The sequence below is a fragment of the Melanostigma gelatinosum genome (assembly GCF_949748355.1).
Source record: "Melanostigma gelatinosum genome assembly, chromosome: 12".
Lineage (NCBI taxonomy): Eukaryota > Metazoa > Chordata > Actinopteri > Perciformes > Zoarcidae > Melanostigma > Melanostigma gelatinosum.
Window position 1 is genome coordinate 4129583 of NC_136645.1, and position 19016 is coordinate 4148598.

The following is a 19016-nucleotide window of genomic DNA, read 5'->3' on the forward strand; positions in this document are numbered from 1 at the left end:
AAAGGGCGCCAACATTTTGGCCCAACCTCCCTACAATTTCCATGCAATATAATTAATATAATATAACATGATATCATATCATACAATATAATGGATGGCAAACAACAAACCAAAATAATATTGCTAATTAAGTTAGGGCAATTATGTTTCCTCCCAAACTATTTCTGCAAAGCAAATTAGCAGTACACAAACATATTTAGGAGGAAGACGCCTCATCTTACCACAAAGTGATCGGCATCTTATTGTGAACAACACAATACAGACAAGCTTCACTACCCACTACAATGGTGAATCACAGCAGATGTAGCCTGAGAAGTGTGTGCACACATGTAACACAAACACACACAATGCTTAACAGCAGCAGTTGTGATTGGCAGATCATCCACAGGCGACATAAAGGCTTTCTGCCACCCTCAAACTGAGCTGTCAGTCAAATCACAACAGGGCAACACTGCAATACGGGTGCTGGAAATAGCCTGTCCTCACCTCGGGCCCTTCAGGGGACACAGCGGGAACATTACGTTTAGGCAGCCACAGAACTTAGAGGCCACATTCACCTGCACAGTCTGTGGTAACGTGGGATAAAGCCACCGTGCTTGTCATTCCTACGGTACAATGTTTGAAAGCGAGGAGTAGATCTAATATTCATGGGAAAAGGCATTTGTATGATATAACTATACAGCATATTCCAGCCTGTTTGCATTCTCAGGGCGTCAAATAGCAACCTCTCCACCTCTGACGCTGCGTGAGACGCACCAGGCTTTCAAAAAGCTACAATGTGAAGCCCTCCCATCGTTACCAGACGCTCAGAGAAAATGCTCCAGAAGTGTCTCGATGTCGTACAAAGACAAAAGAAAGGGGTCGGGAAAGAGGCGAGGTGGAAACAAACAGGACCTTCCACCAGGAGACCGGTATTCGTGTATTTGTGTGTGTTTTGAAGTTACATTGGTGATGTTTGTGATATGTTTTCATGTTACATTATTTACATTTTACTTAGCTGTATATATCTCTCACGTTGTGCTGTAAATCAGAGCAAACCTGTTCTATGTTTTAACATGCGAGCACATTTCATCACATGCTCATTAAAAAGCCTCCATCTTTATTATGCTAATGTTGTATTGATCTAAAAAATGCACTGCACATAGCATCATTACACCTGGCCAAGATCATGTGCCACAAAGACAAAGTGAAGCAATATTAAAAGCAAGTTGGCACACAAACAAGAAAACTCTCGCACAGGCACAAAAGCCTCTGGTTGTTTACCGGTTACCAGTAACCTCTGTGTGCACTCACAGAGGCTGTTTCTGTGCTGGCGTCCATTGCCCACTATCACAAACATCTCCTTCACAGAAAGGGGCCATTCAGGCTGGTAAAGTGGATGTTTCAGCAACAAAGCAATTCAAAGCGCTTTACATGAAACATCTAAGGCCAAAAGACAAAGTTCAAGAGACGCACATTATAAAACGGCATTTATTAAATACAATGAAAAAATCCAAGATTTTAGGAAATAAAAACAGGCTGAAAAAAAAAATGAAATATGACATAGAAGAATGAAAGATACAGTTTAAATGATCTGATCGATGGGGCATAATGAAAAACTAAACGCTGATTCTCCCGTTTTGACTCTGGGGACAGAAAGCAGAACTGTCCCAGACCACATGGGAGGACAGAAGACCTCAGAACTGGAGACATGTGATCCACTTTCTTGGTCTGAGGACTCGAGCAGCAGCGTTCTGAATCAGCTGCAGCTGTCGAGTCGATTTGTTTTAGGGAGACCTATTAAGACACTGTTACAAGTCCATGACTAACACCAAGATTTCTGGCTTGGTCTGTGTTTTTTTTTCACGCTGCCACCGCCTCCTGCACCGCGGTCACATTTATCTCACTGCTTTGTGTTTCTGAACTGATGCTTTATGTGTTTTTCCCATTCTGTTGCTCAGTTATGTCATTTCTTTTCAATCCCTCTCCAGCTCGGTAGGGTCAAACAAACACAGCACATTGGACCAGAAGAGTGGCGTCAAAGGCCAGTGTCGTTTCACAAATTGTTGAGTTATTTTGTGAAGTTATGTGGTTCTGTTGCTCCCCACTTCTTTTCATTTACTTCACAACGTTAACCACACGCTTACCGCGACCATAGTTGAGCATCGGAGTTTGACACGCTTGGCTAGTGCATGTGACGACAAGGGTCCCGACAAAGCGTCAATATGTGACGAGATCGGATGAGAACATGTTGGGCAGTCCCATCCGTAACCTGTAGTCCACCACTGAATTTCACCCCCAAAAAAAAGCAACAAGGGTCAATAAGTTGAGCTGCTTTGTGGCTTTATTCTATTCATCTTTGTAATGTGATAAATTACCTTGATAGTCACGTCAGTAATTTAACTGATAATCCAACACCAGGAGCACATTGACTTCAAAGAAGAAGGAAAACATACCTTATCTCTATCTCTAGCTCATGATTATGACTTAAAATCACATAATTACAAGATGTTTGTCTCACAACTAAGAATATGGATTCCTAATAATACGCTGTCTTACTTCGCTGTAGGGACTGATATTGTAGGTTTCTTTGGTTTCTCAGTGTTCAGTATAATAATTATTATACGGGATACTGAGTCTTAAGTTAAAAAGAACGCTTTTGCTTTCCCTCTTTGGTGAGTGCAGTGCACTTCCACATCAAACAGACAATCTGTATTTTGTCATTTCCAGGAGACGAGTTTAAACCGTGTTGGATATCTTACTTCCTTAATCAAAGAGAATACAAGCAGCATTGAGTCATTGTTTATTTCTATCCTTAATCCACCATGAATACAGCTCAATGTGTTTTTTGACAAACAGTTGGTGTAAAATGGTCCATAGTAGGCTACCGTGATGAATTACTTTTTTCTGTTTAGCATTCTTGTAAATTGCAGTTTAGCAGTGTTTTGTGACACCCATAAGATGATAAGATGTTCAGAGGAAGCTCATAAAGGCTTTGCAAAGCTGAATTGGTTATGATAATGGCCATATCAATTCTACACAGATTTCCCCTTGAGTTGCAATGCCGAGCTCAGTTAAAGCATTGCTGCAAAAGACACGTGGATGATGCATTGCAAAGGAAGACGACGCAGACGATGTTTTATCTTCGGAGGGAAACAAATTAACAGGCCAACAAACAACAGCGACAATCTGGATTGGAAATGACACTTTGAATACTTTTCCCATTTGACGAAATATATAAGACTTTAATCTGTGATAGATGCAATCACAATCGAAAAAAGCTTTGAGCTAATTGACTTTTATTGACGAGGGGTGTATTACACCCATCCATTTGTATCACAATAGCATGGGAGTGTAATGTGTTTGCAGTTTGATTTCCAATAAATATCTTCACTCCCTACATTTGTTGTTTGTTGAACACCTCCAGCCCTCAACGTTTCTGTTGTTTTGCAAGAAAAGCTCTCTGTAGAGCTGAAACCATGAAACTATTTATGCAGTTAAGCTCTGCATTTGCTCCCTCGTAATATTTTGGGTTAGCAATTCGGATTTTGCACATCTGTGTTGATTTGCGTGCCAAGTCTTACAAATAGTTTTGGTATTTTCTGCTGTGTTTTATTTTTGCAAAGTGGATCCCTGGTGATCTCTCATTCTCTTTTTTTTCAAATCACCATCATCACACCATCCTTTAACCAGCTGCTAAAGTGCCCCCCTCAGTGCTGTGTCAGGTTTACGCTCTGTGTGTTCTCTTTTCATCTGGCTCCTCTCACGTGTGCGTTTGTGTTCAGAGTACATTGTTAAATGTGAATTTAACACTTTCATATGCTTTGATTCATGTTAATGCATTACACCATACAGATGTGCTTGTTGGTGTTGATGCTGTGCAAAACATCCCAAATTTGGAGCAGTTTAGGTATCATTGACTGAAAAGTCCAAGAGTTGGAAGGTGCAAGGAAATCCTGCAGCCACCTTTCAGTGGACTGGCTCTGTGTTCAGAGCGTCTCTGATTAGGTCTGGGTTTGAGCAAAGCATTCCTCCACAGTATAATATTTAATATGAAGTAAAAAAAACAACCCACTCTGCCCTTTTCCACTCACTCACTTCAAATGCAGGTGCGCGTGATGCTTGAACTGATAACAGACTCCTCTTTTCTGAAGCAATTGTACAAACCTGGAAAAAAATAATCTTTTCACTAAACAAATTGTAAGCCTGCAAGTATTAGAGACCTTTTGACTCTCCGGATAAAGATCCCGCCAATGCAGACATATCCCACATGGTGTGTGTTACACGCTTTTGAGGCATTATCTGACATAAATCTCCCCTGCAGCACATTTTATATTAGCGTGAGTGGACAAATTACCTGATCAGCGGCAGATGGCAGACAGATGTGATCCGTTCCCCGGGAATCGGTTGACGTGTCACAGCTTCATGGAGGTTCTGTACGTACTTTGTGATGACATGAAAATTACATTTGTTTTTGGCAACTACATTGAAGTGATCTAATCGGCGACCTATTTAGTGGAAGCAATGAATGGAAATGGTTTCCCCACGGGCCAATTATTTTGAATGTCAGTTCAATAAATGAACATGAATGTACAAGCTCTAAGCAAACACAAGCTCCTGACATTTCTTGTATGAATCTCTGGTCATCCTAATGACCTAATATACTCCTAACACACGATTAGTTGAACCATGAACTCACAATTCAAAGTCTGGATTCAGCTGCTGAACCGCATCATCACTTCTGTTGACATTATTATTGTAGTTGATTGTTTTTGTGGTAACTTTGGTTCTCTTTGGTGAGAACTTTGGTGAGAATGCACTTCGACACAGCATCTGCATACATGAAACTTTTGGTCCCTGTACTTGTTACTTAACTGCTAAATGCAAAAGCTATCGCGCTAACATGTTCACAATGAGAATGCTGACATGTTGACGTTCAGAAGACCAAAGCGGTCACAGCTTTAGCCAGATCCTAATCATTAATTCACTTCCCTGCTCTGTGTTTCGCTGCCATTCTAACTCTGCCTGTCTTTACAGATCCAGCCGCTGCACTCTCCACCTCACCTGGCTGTCTCTGCTCATTTAAGCTTTATTCAGCGCATTGGACGGAGCCGTTTGTACTCTATGCACTGCACTATTTTCCCAAACACCAGAGGGCGTACAAACAAAATCAACTGTGAAGAATCAAACAGACGAGTGTAATCCAGAGACATGCCCATATACGGCCCGTATAGACTGAAGGTGTAACTGGCAGAAAGACATAAAGCAACCTCCACAATGCCGAGGAGGGATTGCAAGTGTCTGTAAACTCATATCTCATATTCATGGACTACTTTATTGCCTTTCTACAAGCCCTGAAAATAAAGATGTCAAGTATTACATGCATTATAAATAAATACAGTTTATATGTCCTGTAAAACATAAACTCATATATTACTTTCAAGAACTCCTGTTTCTAAAGCATGTCAAAATGAATTGGCCTTTTGTATCATCCCCAGACATGTAAAGAGTGTTTTTATCGGTAAACCATTTGTGACAGGTATTCAGAGGTGCACGACCAAGCGCAGTGACCACTTGCTATGCGCACCTCACGATGATTACTTCACTTTCTGGCGCACGCGCCTCACGCCGTCTTCACTGCGGCGAGCAGGACCTAAGCGTTACTCACCTGCTCCCCATTTTCCTGATTGGTTCTGCAGAAGGTCTACAGGTCCACCTCCATGCTGTCTTTGCCAGATTGTCTAGTGTGAGTCTTCTCAGCTTTAGAGTGTTTTTCTGCCCGTATGATTGTGTCTGATTTCATTTACCCCCTGTTTCACCCCCTGTCGGCTGTTGTGAAATATAATGTGACAAATGATTCCTCAACAGACTTCTTTTTGTTCAAAGATACATCCAGTGTATCCTGTCAGATGCTTCCAGACTGCATCACCTCTCCAGGTTAAACGATTCATACCTAATATAATGCTGCATGTGAAGAAAACACATTCAACCAATTATATGAATCAGTTCCAAACGTGTGGAAATGGCCTGGATTCAACAACAGAACTCACACAAACGTGTAGGGCTAACACACCTGATAATCAGCTCAAGAGTAAACACAACCTTTAACGAAACATGACATTTGTCACTCCATCTTGACTTTGGCGAGTAATGAAGCCCGGGTATACATGAGGGAAGGTTCTGTTGAGGATTTTATTTGTAGAAGGATGAATCAGTTGATTGTCCCTGAGTGGGAGGAAGCCCAAGCATGCTTTTTTCTTTATGCACAAACCTAAACATATGCCAAGTGGATAGATTGATATAGTGACACACTGGACTAGCATTATATGGCTGTGTGGTATCGTTCTAGTTTTCATGATTAACTGTTCCAAGCCTCATTGAAATGTGTCTGCAATTCCCATAATGGCTTGCCATCAAACAGATGAGATGTTTGTAGTGAGATCGAAGCAGCCCGGCTGGATTTAACCCTTTGAGACTCAGCCCGCCACCGACGGTAAGTGCTGCAGAGACATTCCGGTCTCAGAACTGGCCCTTCATCACAGCAAGGGAGTTTCTTTCTCAGAGACTCTTCCCATTCACCAGATGGCACTTTTACACCTTTGCAAGTAAAGGTGACAAATTGAAGGGCCCACAGCCCTAAGAGAAAGATCTAAAAACAAGATAACAAAGTTAACAGGACGTGCAGACACCTAATGATTAACTGAGGTCTTTATTTACGCGCATAATCTCTCTCTTCCACTCTCTCCTTTCTTAACAAATGTCAAGAAGGCCCTTAGAGCTGCAAACAGGAACCGACTCTTGGTGGTGCACAACTCATCTGGAACTACGCTGCACAAAGTAGGAAACTTTCATTTCTGTAATAAAATCAAGAGTTGGATGGCGCTCTGAAATATGAATATTTACATGTATAGGTTAGAGTAGTGTCTGTATCCTATAATCACATCCTTCCTTCACTACCCCAAATCATTCCCATTTGAAAACTAGTCTCATTCATTCATTGGTATCCCTGTTCAATTGTTAATTCTTTCATTGGATTTTATTGTAAATAAATCCCTCATATATGGCCAAGTCTGTCATATTTTTTCAAAGCGAGAACTAAAGATCAATGAACTCAGAATGTGCTATTAAGATACTGAGACTAATGCATTGGATATCATACTACTGAATACTCCATGAGGAAGTGGTGCCCTAAAATTTACGAGTGCCGTATTTCATTCATAAGGTAGTAATAAGCGCTACATATTCAGGGTGTTTTCTCCTTTTCTCAAGGACTAATTGCTTTAACGAGTGAGCACACTGTGCGATGGCATTACCCTTGTTGATGTTATATAACACAACTGATGGCTGCACAGACTTCACTGAAGATACACCAGAAAACAACAAGCGATAAAGTAGTTTGTCTCACTTTCACCGAAGCATCAAACAATTTTGACTGCAAATAAAAGTTTCCTCCAGCGAGAACCTGGGGTCACAGGTTTCAAGACAAATTCAAGGGAATCACAAGATGATAAAAGGCTGAGATAGAAATATTGTTTTTTTGCTGCCCCTGTTAAGCTTTTGTCTTGTGAAATGATGGCTACAGGTACCTTTTCCCCTTCTGTAAAACCATTTTAAATCAAACTATCTCAGAAAACAGATATCCCTCTTTGGCTGATTTGCTAACAGCTCACAAAATAACTGTGAGGAGGGCTCTCGAGTTGTTATTGCTTCATTTTAAAAGGGCCACAAGCAGAAAAATTGCTTAGAACCCCAATATGCTATTTATTATACCAAATTATAATAACAAAATTGTCACAATATTCTTATTCTTTCTTTCTCCTGTTACTTTTCACCATCCCACTTGTCCTGTTGTAATGCAATTAATAACCAGTAGTTAGGAATGTGGGATTTTGAACAGTTCACACAGTGGAGAATGATTTCAGATGCTGAAGGATGTGGTTTAGCGAGTTGACAATGACAAATGCCAGCAGAGCGTCAAAGTGTTTCCTGAGGTCAATACTGCTGCTGCCTGCCTTTTTCTGCAGGCTTAATAACTTAATAGCGAATGTTCTAGGTTGCCATGCGGACATGTGGACTGAGGATATTGTTGAGTCGTGGAAAGAGTATCTTGAGGAACTCCTGAACCCAACCAACACATTCTCCATGCAGGAGTTTGGGGGGTTTTGAAGTCTTGGCGGAAGACCCGTGCATATCCCTGGCAGAGGTTGCTGAGGTAGAAATAAAGGCGGACCAATTATCAGGGTATGATACTGCTCAGCCTCACCGTGAAAATGTATTCCAGGGTGCTAGAAAGGAGCCTACAACGTATTGTTGAACCTAAGATCCGGATTCCGCCATGGCGGTGGAACAGTGAACCAGATATACTTGCAGCTCTGTTGGAGGGATCATGAGAGTTTGTCTATCCTGTCTACCATGTGATGTATGGGGAGACTGCTTAGTGTCCCCCGGGAAGTCCTGTAAAGAGAACTGCAAGATTATGGGTTCAAGTGAGAGCTTTGTCCATGCATTCGGCACAAAGTGAAACATGTTTCCATGGTTTGTTAGCTTCCGTTAATGATTCTGTTTGTGACTTTTATGGACAGATTTTCAAGAAGGCACAGCCGGGGTGAGGAGAGTGTCCGGTTTTGGGATCTCAGAATTGCGTCTCCGCTACCTGCAGATGATGTGGTTCTGGGCGTGACCTTTAGCATGCACTGGGGCAGTTTGCAGCTGAGTGTGAAGCTGTTGGGATGAGACTCAGTGTCTCAAAGTCTCCGGCCATGGTTCTCTGCCAGGAAAACTGTGAATTCCTCTCTCCAGGTCGGGAGTGAGTCACTGCCCCGAGTAAGAGAGTTCAAGTACCTCGGGCTCTTGTTCAAGAGTTAGGGTAAAATGGGTAAACAGGGTTTTCCCTTTTATGAGCCATTCAAAACACAAGACATGGAGGATATGGGGACCCGTTCTAATGAAACTAATGCCGTAGTTTGGCAAAGGGAGTGGAAGCGCTCTGTAGTGCAAAGCCAGAATAGGCGTGTGACTGCAAGCTCTGCTGTATTGTATTGTAACCACTGTCCTGGAGTACATCTATACATCACTGCAGCTGGGTGAGGAGTTTAACCCCTGAATCTCAGTCAATATTTGAAAGTGGTGTTAAATTAGTTTTTTTTAATAAAGGAAGTACCACAGTGCTATAACTTATAACTAATGAAGGGATCTCAAATGCAGACAAGTCTTTGTTTGTTGATGTTACACTTTTCAAAGCCAGAGTTGTTTATCGTCCAACTGGAACAAACATATTCAGAATAGGTAGCATATAAAACTTCAGCTACCAGTGAGTAACGATGGACTGACCTTTCTTTTACCCCATCATCTCCAGAGTTTGATTCAGAGGTTTCATCACTTTTCGCTAACATTTGAATCAATCCCAAGGAGAGCTGCAGGGGACTAGATTCAGGAGATGACAGCTTAAAATACGAATCAGAGGCCTTCTGTGTTTTGATATAATAATGGAAACTGGTTGGGAAGGAAGGAAGCTGCGAAGTAAAATAAGGAACACAACCAAAACAGCAAGCAACGCAATTAATCATGCCCAAAGCATCTTGTATCAGCAGGGCCTAACCACTTATCAACTCTGCAGAGTAGATATCCGGAAATAGATTTTTTTGATGATGTTATGTCATAATATAACCTACATTCCATATGCAAAGCACAGCATCATGTTTCTCTTTACTGGTGCATGGAATCAAATAAGTCTATTGACTTATTAGTTATATGTTAGCGAGTAAGTCAACAGAGGGCGTGGGAGGAAATTTGGTTGGAGCAGGGTGTCCAAAGGCAGATATTGTGTACCAAATATAATCAGCTTACGATTACACCATCTTTGTTTTTGAATGTGGATCAATATCTCCTCTGTAGCTCTTGTTGAGTATGACTGAAAAACTAACTTTGTTGCATTTATCTAGCAATAATAAAACATATTTTCCAGGGAGAGTTGTGTGCAAGGTTAACATGGATTTGATGTAGTGGAGGAGGTTTCCATACAAGTTGCTGATTGTTTGAGTTCATTCTTCGTCCTTCTTGTCAATATTCAGTTTGTACGATGCACAATGCAACAGAAAGTCACGATGCCAATCTTGACTCGCGGATGTCCACAATTGTATCTCTCTTTGTTTTTGTCCCCAGGGGGTCCTGAAGGCAAGAGTTAGACTGATGGAGAAGAGAAGGAGAATGAGAAATTCTCAGTGAACACTGCCTGCTCTCCTCAGGGGAAAGAGGATGTTCAGCACCACAAACATTCAGGCAGATCAATTTGTTGAAGATACTGAAAAACAGTGGAGAGGCACGTAGTCACAGCCAGAAAAAAAAACACACACATCATCCACCACATACACACACAACACAGTGACACAAACAAATACAAAAGCCTTCTTCTTCCCACTCACTCTCCCATTGCAGATTAACAAGCACACAGAGGCATAAACAAAACGTAACTTTTCAAGTTAGAGCAAGAATAGTTGTGTTTCTACCAATATAATGAGGTAAGGGCGATGGAAGTCGCCCTTTGGCAAGAGGCCATATGCCCCTGTCACACATTCTATTTACATTGCAAATAGCTCCAACGGTAAGATGCCTTATTCCTGTCCACTCTAAGGCATAAGGTAAATGCTGTGTGTAACATTGTTCTGCTGTGTACTCGCCTGAGCTAACCTCAGCTATCAATATTGCAATAGACTGATTATGTAAACATGTAAAAAAAACGAGTGCATGAGAAAATAAAATACAGTTAGACACTGAACTTTAACGTGAATTCATTTTACATCCCTGATGAGGTGCACACCCACACAGCGGCTCTGCTCCCGATGACACTGACAAAACAGCCGGCGTTGAGCCGAAACAGGCTAGTGTTGGCTGCGTGGAAAGCTGTTGTTGGGACCTACAAATGGAGCGCTAACATTGTTTGGCCAAAGAGAAAGATATTTTAATGCAGAATGGTCCAAAAATACTTCTTCTTTTTTTTTTTTGCAAAAGCAGTAAGCCTTCTGTGAAATGCAGATTTGCTGCTCAGGTTGTAACCTTCTCCAAACTGTGGAGAGATAACTTTGTAATGTCCAGAATTAATAACGTGGCAGAGCCTCTAAAACAGCCATAAAAAGTCTAATTCTGTGTCAGTCCAACAAACGACACTCAAGAGGCCACGGAGCACTGACCAAGCTGCGTTACTTGACGCGTTGGGAGTGAGAACAAGTTCCCAAGCTGACCTCTACAACCCATTTACAGCTCAGCTCTGCCGTCCGCCATAGCCCCCCTCTGCCTCTGCTGCTCCTCCACAACCTCTCAACATGCTCGGTGCCCTTTGTCTTTGTCTTTGCCTTTGCCTTTGTGCCCTTTGTTACTCGACACTATGAGACTCCACCAATTACCGACAGGTTTCTTCGCAACATGTCATCCTTTCTCCAACTCTTTAACACCTACGTTCTTAAAATAGTGTCATCATCCCAAAAAATGGCTCGCCAGATGCTGATCCAATGTGTTATCACGCTCGGAGCCAGAAGTGCAAATTAAAATGGCCTCTGTTACACCAGGCTGAATATTGTGAAGAGCCACTTCTATCAACTAAATTCACTCCACTGCACCCACCTCCTTTTCTCTCTGCTACTCCAATCTATCAATTAATGTCACAATATCCTTCAAATGGAAGTATGCAGCAGACATTACCCATCAGTCCTACCGAGCGTTCTCTGGAATTCAATTCAGCTTCATTCTATTGTATGAGATAATGGTGTAAGACTTACACAGAATTAATTCCCCTGAATGTATTCCTTCATTGGTCCTCTTGTCTGTCTCCTGTACCGTCCTTGGCTCTTCACCTGTGCATTTATTGTGCAGATTGTAATACAAATATATGCTTTTCTATATGAAATCACAATTAAAATGTCTGATTTAGACCCATTCATCTGTTGATTAAGGACAAAACAAATCATCTTTTCCCATCAACCTTACCCCGTGTTCCTGACCCCTTTTCTTCAACACTAGAACCAATCATTTTGCTCTGGGCATTATACAAAGTGGTTTTGAAGTTGAGTTTCAAAACATCACTGAGATGAGAGGTGATCTGTGTAATATCAGAGCATCATTGGGCAATATGTTCCCGCTGTCACCTACTAGGCTACCAAGCTGGTCTGATGTCAGTGCTGAGAACCAAATGTCCAATGATGCGATGAGAAAGCAGTGATACTATCACTGGCTTAAGCCTATTCAATGAACATACTGCAATTTAATTTGTCATGCCTCTCAGTTCACCTGAGCAGCAGACAGTGACGTGAAATACAAATTGAAGGTTTGACAGAACAGAGAAAGGTTAGAAACGGGCCGTAACTATGGCCTGGCCTTTTAAAATCAGGCATGGTGCCTCATGCCATTTTATGGCCCCAGCTGCCTGTAGACTTGTGACCTTTGACTGATCTGCCATCAAACATGACACAATTCGTCAGGGATGAGATTGGCCTCTGGTCTTTGGAGTCGACATGTCTAGAAGCTCTAAGTAATGCAAGTGTGAGTGTGTGTGTTTGCAGTTTTTAGAGGCTTTTGCCCTGTACATCTTGTATGTCATCAGCTTGTTCAGTGAACCGGCATCATCAACAGTCTCTCTCGTGGGTTCAAGTTCTGCATCAAACACAATGCGTTTCACTTAAACACCCACCAGTCAGGGCTGAGGATAGCCTATGTAAGAGCTTAAGCCCCTTTCAAGATAATTCAGGATTTGTGATACTGGGCTGTATACATCAAATTAACTGACGTATTTATGGCAAATAAACTCAGGTAAGGTCACCTTTTGCCAATATGATTTCAGTGGAAATACAGCTACTGTAGCCTATTGCATTTCCGAACACGTAATAGTTACCTTTGGCATTCTGTCATAAATGCTTCCCGTCTTTCCTGAAAGGCTTTGTTTCTTTTTCTGCACTACCCTGATCTGCTTTTATCTTCTCCCTGACCTTTTTTCTTTTCCCTGCTGTCTAATAAAAAGTGAAAACACTTTGAAGAACAATATTTTAGACCAGAGAATACTTTTACAGTCAATCCCCATCATTTGGTGTTTTGAAGAGGTCATTCATCATCTGGAAGTGCACGCAACCTCAAGGGTCAGTTTATTTAATTATATATATATATATATATATATATATATATATATATATACTCCATCCTAGAATGGTAAAATCTCAATAGGATCCACCATTGTGTTTCAATAAAGAAACATCCTGAAGAACTTCCACTGTTGGCCCCTTTTTTAAAGAGAGAATGGGGTATTATCAGGTATTAGCGTTTTTTTTAAAGGAAAGGCAGACTGTCATCTTCCTTTCCTGTGGGAGGATTCGTCGATAACCTTTACCCTGAAGACTTCCGAATGCACCGATATCACTGTTGAAGAAATGGGGACATGCTTTATATCTGGCCTGCAGCCACTCTCACACACTGCAGATATTTCATTTTTTTTTCAATCACAGCTTATGTTAGAATGGATTCAAAGCATGTCCCTGACCCAAAATAATTGGTTTCGGTGTTGACGTCATTGAGCGTTAGAGAGACGGAGAAAGAGAGCAAGCCTTTTAAAACACTCCCCTGACTTGGCCCCAGACATCAAATATGCGCTCGAATCTTAAAAAATATAATTCAGTTAAAATGTAGAATTAAGTTTGCACACCATCGAAGCGATAGATCTCCATTGGATTCAATGATTTGAATAGTCCTCTGTCAATAGCATGGATGGAAGTTCTGTGCAAAATATCTTAAAGAGGATGAGGATTGTTGACACGAAAGACTATTCACCAACTGCCTCCTATAATGTTTTTGTCTTTTCTATATATGACAGCAATCTTTCTCTAACCTTACCTAACTTCACCCATAGAGGTGACGGGTCATGAGGCTAGGGAGCCATGTTCTCAGCAGCCATTTGGGTTTTGTAAAGCACCGACATCTAAATCACCGAAATTGTCACTTAGGTTTTCAAAAAGAGTTTCGAAAAAGGATAGAGAAAGATGAACAAATACATACACAAATACAGACACAAAAATATGTCCATAAATACCACAAATACACCAAAAAAAAATCCATGGACAAATAATTACAAAGAATATATCTGCAAAAACATACACAAGAAAGCTTCAGAGTCATGGACGGGCAAGTTAAACACATCCACATGACGATGCAACCATGCAAGATACTGTAATATTAAGAAACACAACACATCTCTAACATACAAGCAAACATGTATACTATCTGGAATCAAAATGATCAGTGAGCATTGGGCACACAGGTGCTTGAATGCCGTGTTGATCAAATCACAGGGGTTCTGTCCTGTAATTATCCATGTCATCTGACACCCATACGACATAGCCTATGTATGTATGTGGGTGCAGAGTGCTCGATAAATGAGAAAACTGTCTGTGAATTGTATGATGATGATCTTGTAGTGGTTGAAACGTATTTGGTGTCTCAAATAAAGGTCTGGGGGTTGGACTGCTCCGACGTGGACCCGTGCCTCTATTTCCCACATCTGGTGTACGTAAACTAATAAAGAGTCATTCTGAAAGTGACCTCGGGCTAATTGCATTAATTTTAACCTGAGCCAAAGGATAGTAGAGCAATTAGGTCTTACCCAATTACACCAAACTGTTATGAATAAGAGAGATAAATGAAGCTGTAATAAGAGATTACGATGATTTAAAGCTCGACCTGCTGCTGGGCAACCAGCACCACCTGTCATCAGTAAATTATTACTTAATATACAATGATGATAACTGAATCTTATTATCAATTAGGACATTAGTTTTATACCACATTAGGCAATTCAATTAAGTCATCTTCAGTGTTTAAGTGTTCTTAGTCAAGACCATATCCCGAACAAGCTGTATTTCAAAATACAATAATTATAGTTTCCTCATGTAATCAAAATAAAACCTTTCTGGCATATTGTATCTAGCATATTACATATCTGCAAAATGCTTTTATAAACCGTGCGTGCTCATCACATGCAGGTGTTGCAGAAGGGCATGAGTACTTGTTCGTGTGAATGTTCAAGGCTGCTGTCTATCTACATTTCCGTCAGACTGCAGGATGTAAATTGGCGCCCTAAGGGCCAAACCTCCTCGAGTGGGAAGTCCATAGTTGTGTTGCTGCATACCAATGTCAACCATAAGCAAACATTAAGATTATGCACCTGAATGGAATGTGTGATATTTGTATGAAATGGCTTCTGAAACATGGATGTATAAGCATTCTTTGTGTAAGGCAAATAAGCGTGGACAGCACCAATTTCTGACTTCTTGAGTGATTAGAGTTGTTAGTTTTTGTTTTCAAATTTATGTACAAGTTACCAAAAATGTTACATTTGTTTTTATATTCAATTTTACTGAAGTCATCCTTGATAAGGTAAAAGGTTGTATCATGTGAAAAAGTGATGTTGATGCACTACTGGAACTACTGTTTATGTGCCCCAGTGGCTCCCAGTTACTTGAACAACGGTTCGTATGATATTCTACGGAAAGTTACTGTTAGTCAAAAAGCCTGCAACACATATCAATTTCCGCTCGTTATTCATAGTCTCCAAATGAATGCCATCTTCACAGGAAAAGTTAGGATGAGGCAGGAAAGATGCTTAGCTAGGTTTAGGAATAGATCGTTGTTTGGGTTAGTATAACCACGGAAGTGCCGTTACTGAAGTATGCGGGCGACAAAAACATCAACATTGACATGTTTCACATGAGGAACGAACTGTTGTCTACTGGCTGAAAGATCACCGTTTGTTGGACCCATGCACCTCCTCTCCCACTCGCCCGGTGTCTGAATTAGCAGCCCCCATAATCATTGTTTAAGATTACGTGGATTACAAACAAAAAATGATTGTGGGATGTCTATGAATTGCGCCTTGTTACTTTTCATTGGTATATCGACAAATGCTGGATGAGACCACCCTGACTGTTAGCAAAGCGCGCCTGTTAGGAGCGGGCCTATTACAAGGTCCCCTAAAGTGCTCGTCGAGAGCCGCTTATTGCTTGTTGACTCCAGGGACGCGAAGAAAAGTTTAGTTGTAACGTTCGTTATATCCAGCATACTTCAGCAAAAGTGAACTGCAGTCAATGAGCCGCGGTATAGTCTAGTACACAATGTCCTGAATTCCCGCCCCAGCTTCTGCACAGAGAGCTGTTTATTATGTTAAGCCTCATCAAACTACGGCAACTTTGATACTGCACGTCTTTGGGTCTCGTCGGCAATGCACCTGCCAAGTGTTAAGTAGATCGGATGAATGCTTCTCGAGATATGCAGAGGACATATACGCCCACAGACCGACAGAGATTCCTTGTTTTATGACACCTTGAAATCAAATTTCCAGTCTGTGGTGGAATTCTCAGCAGGATTCAAGAAATGTCAACTGTAAGGTGAGGACAGAAAAAAAGGAAAGCTATTATTACTTTGAGGCATGACAGCCTGTTTCAGAGATGTTGCCTGAAAAGCTTAAATTACCTTTGAGCATTGTGGCTTTCACTATCAGGCAGCATCGTGATACTGTGAAGCATTGTCAGAAAACAGAGCTCTTCTAAGGTGTAGCAGTTCAGAAAACCTTATCAAAACCGAGTTTGGACAGCTGAGGCCTATTAGGCTGATGTATAAGCTCATTAGTATTCCCGAAAATATAAACCACATTCCTTCCTTATATGTGCTTGTCGTTCTAACTGACACCGTCAGACAATAGCATACTTTGTCTTCAACCCTTCATCATTCACACCTATGAGCGGAACACTTGTGCTCATGGAAACAAATGTTCCCTTTCTTTCTTTCTTTCCGTTAAAAGAACAAAATGAACTGAAGTGCACATTATTTCTAGATAAAAGGGAATACACGTGCAGCATGTTCAGAGTTGTACCTCAGGAAGCTGAGCCTCCTGTCAAGTTGTGTTCACGTGGACCAATTTGGTGCAAATTAATCAAATGAATTATGTATAATTATTCAATTAGATCAGCTTGCTTTAAAGTTGCTCTCGACAAAGGAGTCTCTCAAAGGAACGTACTGTACGGGTGCAGAACTTGCAGACCAACTGAAGGTAGTGAGCGAAAATGCAACTTGGAAGAATTTGGATTGGATGAAAATGAAAGGATAATTTGCTGCAATTTAGCCTGTGCATTTAAACAATTTATTTTTTATCAGCAGTCAGCCAAGATATGGGTATTATATGTAGAATATCTCTCCATAGTTCCTCTCCTGTGGCTTAAGCCATAATGTTGTAGCCATGAATATGTTCAAATGTTTTGCAATGCATGACCATCCACGCATATATGGACACGAGATGGGTTTTGAAATACTCTACATTTGCATAAACGCTCACATATACGTAAAATAAATGCACGTTAACCTGATAAAAAAAACTGTCAATAAGAGAAATGGAAACAGTCAAATGAAGAATATATCATGCATATATTCATGAAAATGTACACACAAAATCAAACACAGAAGCACACAGAATGGCTCTCAACAGCTATATTTTTCTCCAATCTCGTCATATAGGCAAACGAGTATGTTCCTATGCGACAATGTTTTCATTGTCATGTTTCACCTTCTTTTTGTAGGTCAGCAATGTCTTCTTGAGGCAAACACTGCTGGTGTGTGTGTGCATTTATGCTTTCGCCTTCCTTAATCAATCGACCGGTGAGGGATATGGCTGATTTATTAGCAATGTCTATCCGATCTCCCTCTCTCTGACTCTTACTCACACACACACACACACACACAGAGAAGTGTAGCAGAGGGGCAGTTGAAGCGGGGCCATTGAATGGAAAAAATGACCTCACAGGGCCCTGCTGTTACCGAGGGTCCTTTGGGTCGCCCTGCGGCAGCAGAGTTAATGGGATGGCAGCAGGACTGCTGATCAAGCACACTGGTGGCACACACTACGCTACACACCCTCGCTCTCTCTCTCACACACACACACACACACACACACAGCAGCAGTGCAGGCGTATTCAGCAACACATTCAATGTGACACTTACACACAAAATAATTTGAATAAATACATACAGCCATTATCATTAAAGGCAGACAGACACAAAAGAAAGACACACACTAAAAATTCCACACCTCCCTCGGCACCTTTCAGGACAGGTCTTTCCCACAAGCTCCTGCTGCACGATAGCGTCACACTAAACTCAACACTTGTATCAGTGCACTTGAGCAGACATCTCTACCCAAGCCACAGCAGTAAGAGATTAACACCGCTATTGTAGCATCCAAACTGAACGCCCACAGAGTGCAGCGTTGTGAAGATAGGTGGATTTATCACCCGTCCTCAGCCCATGAATCAGTGGTGACCGCAACCGCCCTGTCAAAGAAGTAAAAGCTGCCTGTACTCAGAGAAAACTTGGAAAGTTCTGTTGCTTTTTCGTTGCTGTTTTTATCTGTTTCTCTGCATGAGTGAGCAATTATGAGTGAGAAAACCCTGCTTTTTTTAATGAAAAGCAAGTTATGAAGCTTTTGAAATGGAAATGTCTGCGGTAGAAATGATAACTAAGCTACCAAAAGCACACATAGGATCAACGAAACTAATTGCAGTTCGGGCTTAATAAATAACATCAGGAAATCTGTAATGTAATGTTCATATATCTTATTTAGACCATTGGCTCTATTTATTAGCTTGCAGTTTATAAATATCTTCATCTGCTAATGTCATGAAGCAACCAACGCCAGATCCATGCCGCGTGGCTAATTCACAGCTAGCTGGCTGTAACCTGCAAACAACAAAATAGCCTATTTACCAGCAAGTCTTTTGCTCCGATGCACTGTTGGCACTGTAGGGGAGCTGAAGAGAGGTAAGGTCAGGGTTGCCAGGTATGTTCCAAAAAAACAGCCCAATTGGCCAATATCAAAAGCCCAATAACAGAACTCAAAATATGCCATTCCAATCAGAAACGTGTTGGAGAAAACACGATGTTGATCAATCACAGTCTTGCCTTTTGCATGTAGTATCTTTACTGCTCTACATTTTTGAGGGGGCTCATATCAGCAATGA